Source organism: Nannospalax galili, unplaced genomic scaffold, assembly GCF_000622305.1.
Source record: "Nannospalax galili isolate Female #2095 unplaced genomic scaffold, S.galili_v1.0 scaffold296, whole genome shotgun sequence".
In the NCBI taxonomy this organism is placed as follows: domain Eukaryota; kingdom Metazoa; phylum Chordata; class Mammalia; order Rodentia; family Spalacidae; genus Nannospalax; species Nannospalax galili.
Genome location: NW_008340113.1, coordinates 1,403,852 through 1,409,761, shown reverse-complemented (window position 1 = coordinate 1,409,761; position 5,910 = coordinate 1,403,852).

Here is a 5,910-nt window from a genome sequence, read left to right as displayed (position 1 = left end):
ATTGTTTCCAGAACTCTCTGAAGGGCTGGTTTTGTGGACATGAATTCCTTCTTCCTATTTACGTTATGGAAGATTTTTATTTCCCCTTTGACTATATTAGACATTTTGGCTGGTTATAGTAATCTGGGTTGGCATCTGTGGTCATTTAGAACTGGTAATACTTTGGTCCAGCCTCTTTTAGCTTTCATAGTTTGCACTGAAAAGTCAGCTGTAATCCTAAGGTGTTTTTCTTTATATGTGACTTGATGTTTCTCTTTTGCAGCTTTCAGTATTGTCTCTTTGTTCTGTATGTTTAGTGTTTTTACTATGATGTGCCGTGAAGAATTTCTTTTCTGGTCCTGTCTTTTTGGTGTTCCATATTCTTCTTGTATTTATATGGGCATGTCTTTCTTTAATTTTATTTTTCTATTTCATTCATCCTGTTGGTGAGACTTTCTCCTGTCGTTTCTAATTGGCTTACTCAGTGTCTCACTTCCTTCTTCATTTCAGTCTGAGTATTCTTCAATATTTCTTTCTGAATTCTGAATTCATTCAGAAGTTTATCCCTATCTTCATTCAGTTTTTTGATTTCTTTGTTTGTGTGTTCTTTAAATTCACTGAGTTCTTTCACCATACTTATAATTGTTCTTTTGAGTTCCATGTCCTGCATTATCTCTATGGGGTTCTCATTGTACTCCTCTAGAGTACTATTGGTAATTGTTGGGGATATTTTACCTTGGTTTTGAATTCATTCAGAAGTTTATCCCTATCTTCATTCAGTTTTTTGATTTCTTTGTTTGTGTGTTCTTTAAATTCACTGAGTTCTTTCACCATACTTATAATTGTTCTTTTGAGTTCCATGTCCTGCATTATCTCTATGGGGTTCTCATTGTACTCCTCTAGAGTACTATTGGTAATTGTTGGGGATATTTTACCTTGGTTTTTCATGTTATTGTTTTTTCTCTGTGATTTTGACATGTGAATTTCTTTTGTAGTTTCTGACTCTTGTGTGAAACTCAAGCCTTCAAGTTTAGTTCTGCTTCTTTTTGTAAACTTTATGTGCCTTTGTGGTTTACTTTTTGGGTACGAAAAGCTCATTCATCTAAGCTTCCCCTTCTCTTTATTGATTTTATATTGGAGTGGCCAGGTTGCTTTTGTCTTCAGGAGTTTCCACAGAGACCCAAGTCAGCTGAGGATCAGATGCTCTCAGGCTGTCTCCTAAGGTCTGGATCCCTCTGGGAAAGATTTTGGTCTCAGGAAATTTGGGATTGGACTGGCCTGGGAGCAGGGCCCAGGAAAGATTCTGGTCTCGGGCAACTTGTGGCAGTGCCTCACAGTGATGCAAAGGGAGATGGGGGTGAGAAGAGGCCCCAAGGGCTCCTGGGGACTTCACTGAGGAACTGGGTTGGTCTGGATGCAAAGGATCAAGAAACCAAAAGGTCAGCCCTGGAGTCCTTGAAAGAAGCTGGCAGGGCTGTGCAACCCAGGGAAGCCAAAGGAAGTGGGGATGGGCCCAGGCCCAGAGGGTGCCCTGGAGAGAGGCTGGTGGGTTGTGCAGCCCAGGGAAGCAGAGGAAGGTGAGGGCAGGCCCAGGCCCAGAGGGCTCTCAGGGCCTCGAGAAGGAACTGGGTCCATCTGGATGCAAGGGATCAGGAAGCAGTGGTGGCTCCCGGCTGAGAGGTCAGCATGGTCACCAAGGAAAGAGGCTAGCCCAGGGAAGCAGAGGGAGGTGGGGGTGGGACCAGGCCCAGAGGGCTCCTGGGGACCTCAAAAAGGATCTGGGCTGGTCTGGATGCAAAGAATCAGGAGCCATGGTGGTCCGGGTGTCTGGGGCACCAAGACCAGGAATGGGACAGCACCTAGGCTAGGAGGAGAGCTGGGCAGGGGAGATGGGAGGGTGAATGAGGCTGGGGGAGTCAAAGTGCTGAGGGCATGATGGAGTTACCCAGGAGAGAGGCCAGTGGGTCATGTAGGCTGAAGGAAGCAGAGGGAGGTGAGGGTGGGACCAGGCCCAGAGGGCTCCTGGGGACCTCAACAAGGAACTGGGTCTGTCTGGATGCAAGGGATCAGGAAGCAGTGGTGGCCCCCACCAAGAGGTCAACCCTGGTGTCTAGGAAAGAGGCTCGTGGCCACACAGCCTAGGGAAGCAGAGGGAGTTCATAAGTATATATCTTTAAGAGTCCATGTGTATAGCTAAAGGCTACATAACAAGAAACAGTGCCAGACAGGAGATACCTTCCTTTGAGTTGTTGGCCAGAGTGGCTCAAGAGCCTCCCAGACAGTAACCTAGCATAGAACTGGGAAAATGAACAGAAAACACCAATCTTATCTAAAGGAATGTTGGCAAATGATTGCTGCTAGATGAGGAACAAGTGATCTTCCTAAAACAAGGAACTCTAGACAAGTCGCCTAGATTCAGGGGATGAACTTGCACTGGGGAAAAGCTGGGGGCACTGACAATAGAGTGGACACTAACAGGGATGACAGAGTATATGGGCACCAGTGGAGGGGGGGAGGGTATGGGAGGGTGCCATTTGGGATGTGGGTATAAAGATGAATAAGAATCTTTGGGATGTTCTGTATGAAATACACACACACACACACACACACACAAACACACACACACACACACAAGTCAATATAAAAAAACACTATAAAGTGCAGACCTGTAGTTAACAGGAAGGGCCTTATTATTTAAAAAAATATTTTATTTATTATTTTTTATTTTATGTGTACGAGTGTATTGCCTGCATGAATGCGAGTGTACCCATGTTGTGCAATGCTGTGGAGGTCAGAAGAGGGCTTCAGATTCCCCTGGAACTGGAGTTAAAGATGGTTTGTAGCTGCCACGTAGGTGCTGGGAATCGAGCCTGGGTCCTCTGCAAGATCAGTCAGTGCTCTTAACTGCTGAGCCATCTCTCCAGCCCCAGGAAGGGCCTTATTTTATGGTGTGAAATTTCTTATTTTGTTCTTATGGTGAGGGTGTGAGGAACAACTGAGCAAGTGGGGTCAGTGAAATTGCTGAACAATTAACTGAAATTTGTTTTTCCTTGGTAGTTTTTTGGTTGTAAAGTTTTATGAATGTAGAGAAGGAAGAAGTCTGGTAGAGAAGGAATGTAGAGAAGGAATGTAGAGAAGGAAGAAGTTCTGCCTTCTTCATTCTACATACCAGAAGGTTGAAGCTCAGAAAGAAACCACTATACAATTTTTTTAGTTGGCTATTTGATGATTGATTTTTTTTTTTTTAGGTAAGGTCTAGAAGTTCAGGCTGGCTCTAACTCACTATGTAGCTGGGGATGACTTCCACTTCTTATTGTCCTAATTTCCCCTACCTAGTGCTGGGATCATGTGCATGTGACACCATGTGTTCCTGGGGATCTGCTCCAGGGCTTCATGCTTGATAGGCAGGCACTCTACCTCCTGAGTCACATCTCCAGCTCTTAGTTGGCTATCTTATCTAGAGTGCTTCAGAAAGGATTCAGAAAAGCAAAACACTTGTGAAATATTTGAGAACTCTAGTTGTTCATGCTTGTAAGGTAAATGGTGGGTGGAGGGAATGGAGACCAAGAAAGAATAGCAAAGATGTTATCTGGGCCTTTAGCTTTAGGATCCATGCAACTGGGAGACATTCCTTTTGAAGAACGTATAAGAACTGTAAGACAGATTGTGATTTTAGTCTGGAAATGTTGCCTTTGGAAATATAAGAAACTATATTACAGTTGAATATATCTATGAGGGAAACCATAGGAAGACTGAGACATGAAAATTAAGAGAGTATTTCCAAGAGGAAATACAGTTACGTTGTGTGATGCCAAGTGAGATAAAGATGGAAAAGTGTTTTGTTGGAGTTAAGTATAATGGAGTTAGGGACCAGTGGTCTAGTGGACCTAGATGCTAGAACACAATGAGTTGAGAAATGAGTGGGGGCATAGAGACGGAAAAGTCAATTTAAACAACAACTAAGGCCTGTGGGTCAGTGAAGGAGGGAAGAAAGTGGAAGACCTGTGTGAGAATACACAGGGAGGGTTGTGTTGACCTGAGAGACAGTTATCTTCAAGCGCTGATGGTAAGGGACCATTTTTTTCTCTATTGATGAAAGTTTTCTCTTTTCTGTCTTTTGCCTGCAGTCTGAAGGCCTGGGTAGCTCCTGGAAATCCCAGGGAAAACCTTTTATCAGCACCTGAGGTATCTGTTCTGATCCACTATAAATTATCTCTTAACAAATACCATTTGTTACCAACCTGTTTCCCTCAGGCTTTTTTCAAGATACACAGGCTCAGTTAGAACAAAAGCATCCCTTGAATTTATTAGAAGAGTTAATGAGAGGAAAACAATGTCCTAGCATTTCAAGATGAATTGTTTATGAGTGGTATATGACTGTATGTCAAATTAACATTTTATATTATTAATTTCTTTAAAAAATGATTGGCTTTTAATCTCAATGCCTTTGCTCTTCATACTCTACAAACAGATGCTGCTTTGTCATTTACTGGACTGAGGCAAGGTCTGTATCTACTCCTTTCACCCAAAGCCAATTACCTAGAAGGAATGGCAAATAAGTATTATTTACATCCATTTTCCCATTCCTTTGCTCCATGATCCATGTCACTAGACCATACACTCTTCCAGGCAACTATCTTAATCCATTTCCTCCTGTTTTAAAGGAATTCACTCCCAATTGTTTAGAAAAAAAAATACCATTTACCATTCCTAAGTAGAACAATGACTCATACAAATGTAGTCAGTAACTTGTTAGTATACTCTTATTTTCTCTATCTTATAAATTAAGAAATTATTAGATATGATTGAATGACCACAAGTTTATTGGTGTCCACCTCATTGAGTTTTTGTGAGGAAAATTCTTCGAATGAATTCTTAGCACAGATGTTACCTGTTGTTACCTGTTGTTACTGCTATATAAAATACTCAATTTCCAGAACTTGTGAATTCAGTGGGGCAGAAAGGATGGTGGTGGTTGCCAGATGCTGGATAGAAAAATGAACGTGGGTCAGTGCTTCTGCTGTGATGAAACCCATCTGAGACTAGATAGAGTTGATGATTGCACAACACTGTGGCTATACTAAAATCTTCAAAATCGCACATTTCAAAGTGGTTTATTTCATATCATATGAATTTTACTTCAATTTTTTTTTTTTACCTCCAATACATTTATTAGAGGAGATAGGGTCAGGTGTTACCATGAGCTTTACGCTGGGGAGGAGTAGACACTGGCCTGCCTAATCTGTACATTTTCAGAAGACACACAGGTGGCAGATCCCACACACCTGGCATCACCATTACACAGACAAGTAGATGATGGGGACTCTGAGTCACATGATTTCTCATAGCAGAAAAGTAGTGTTGAGGAAACTGAAGGCAGAGCCTATTGCCAGCCTTCTAGCATGGCCCAACATGATGATGGCCCAGGAAGGGGAGCACACCCTTTTTACTAAACGTTGAGGCTGCTCCCAGCTGAGTTGCAGGAGAGCTAGGTTGGGGGTGGAGGGTCTGACCCCAAAAGCCCTTCCCCTTGACTCCTTGTGCCCAGAGCCTTTCTCTGCCCTCTTTCAAGGTAGATTCAAGCACACTGGGGAAAGAAGGAAATTCCACCCACCCCAGCTTCCCCAGGTCTAGGAGGTGACCCACTCCCACCAGCCCCATATCTGGACAAATGCTTCTCAAATATGGACATGTTTTAGCTTGTTTCTCCATTGCTGTGACAAAACACTCTGACCACTACCAACTTGGGGAGGAAAGGCTTTATTTGTCTTACATGTTCCAGGTCACAGTTCATCAGGGAGCTCAAGGTAGGAACTCAGGGCAAGAACCTGGAGGCAGGAGCTGAAGCACAGGCCATGGAGGAATGATGCTTACTGGCTTGCTCTCCTGGCCCATGCTCAGCCTGCTTTCTTATTCAAAACAGGCCCACCT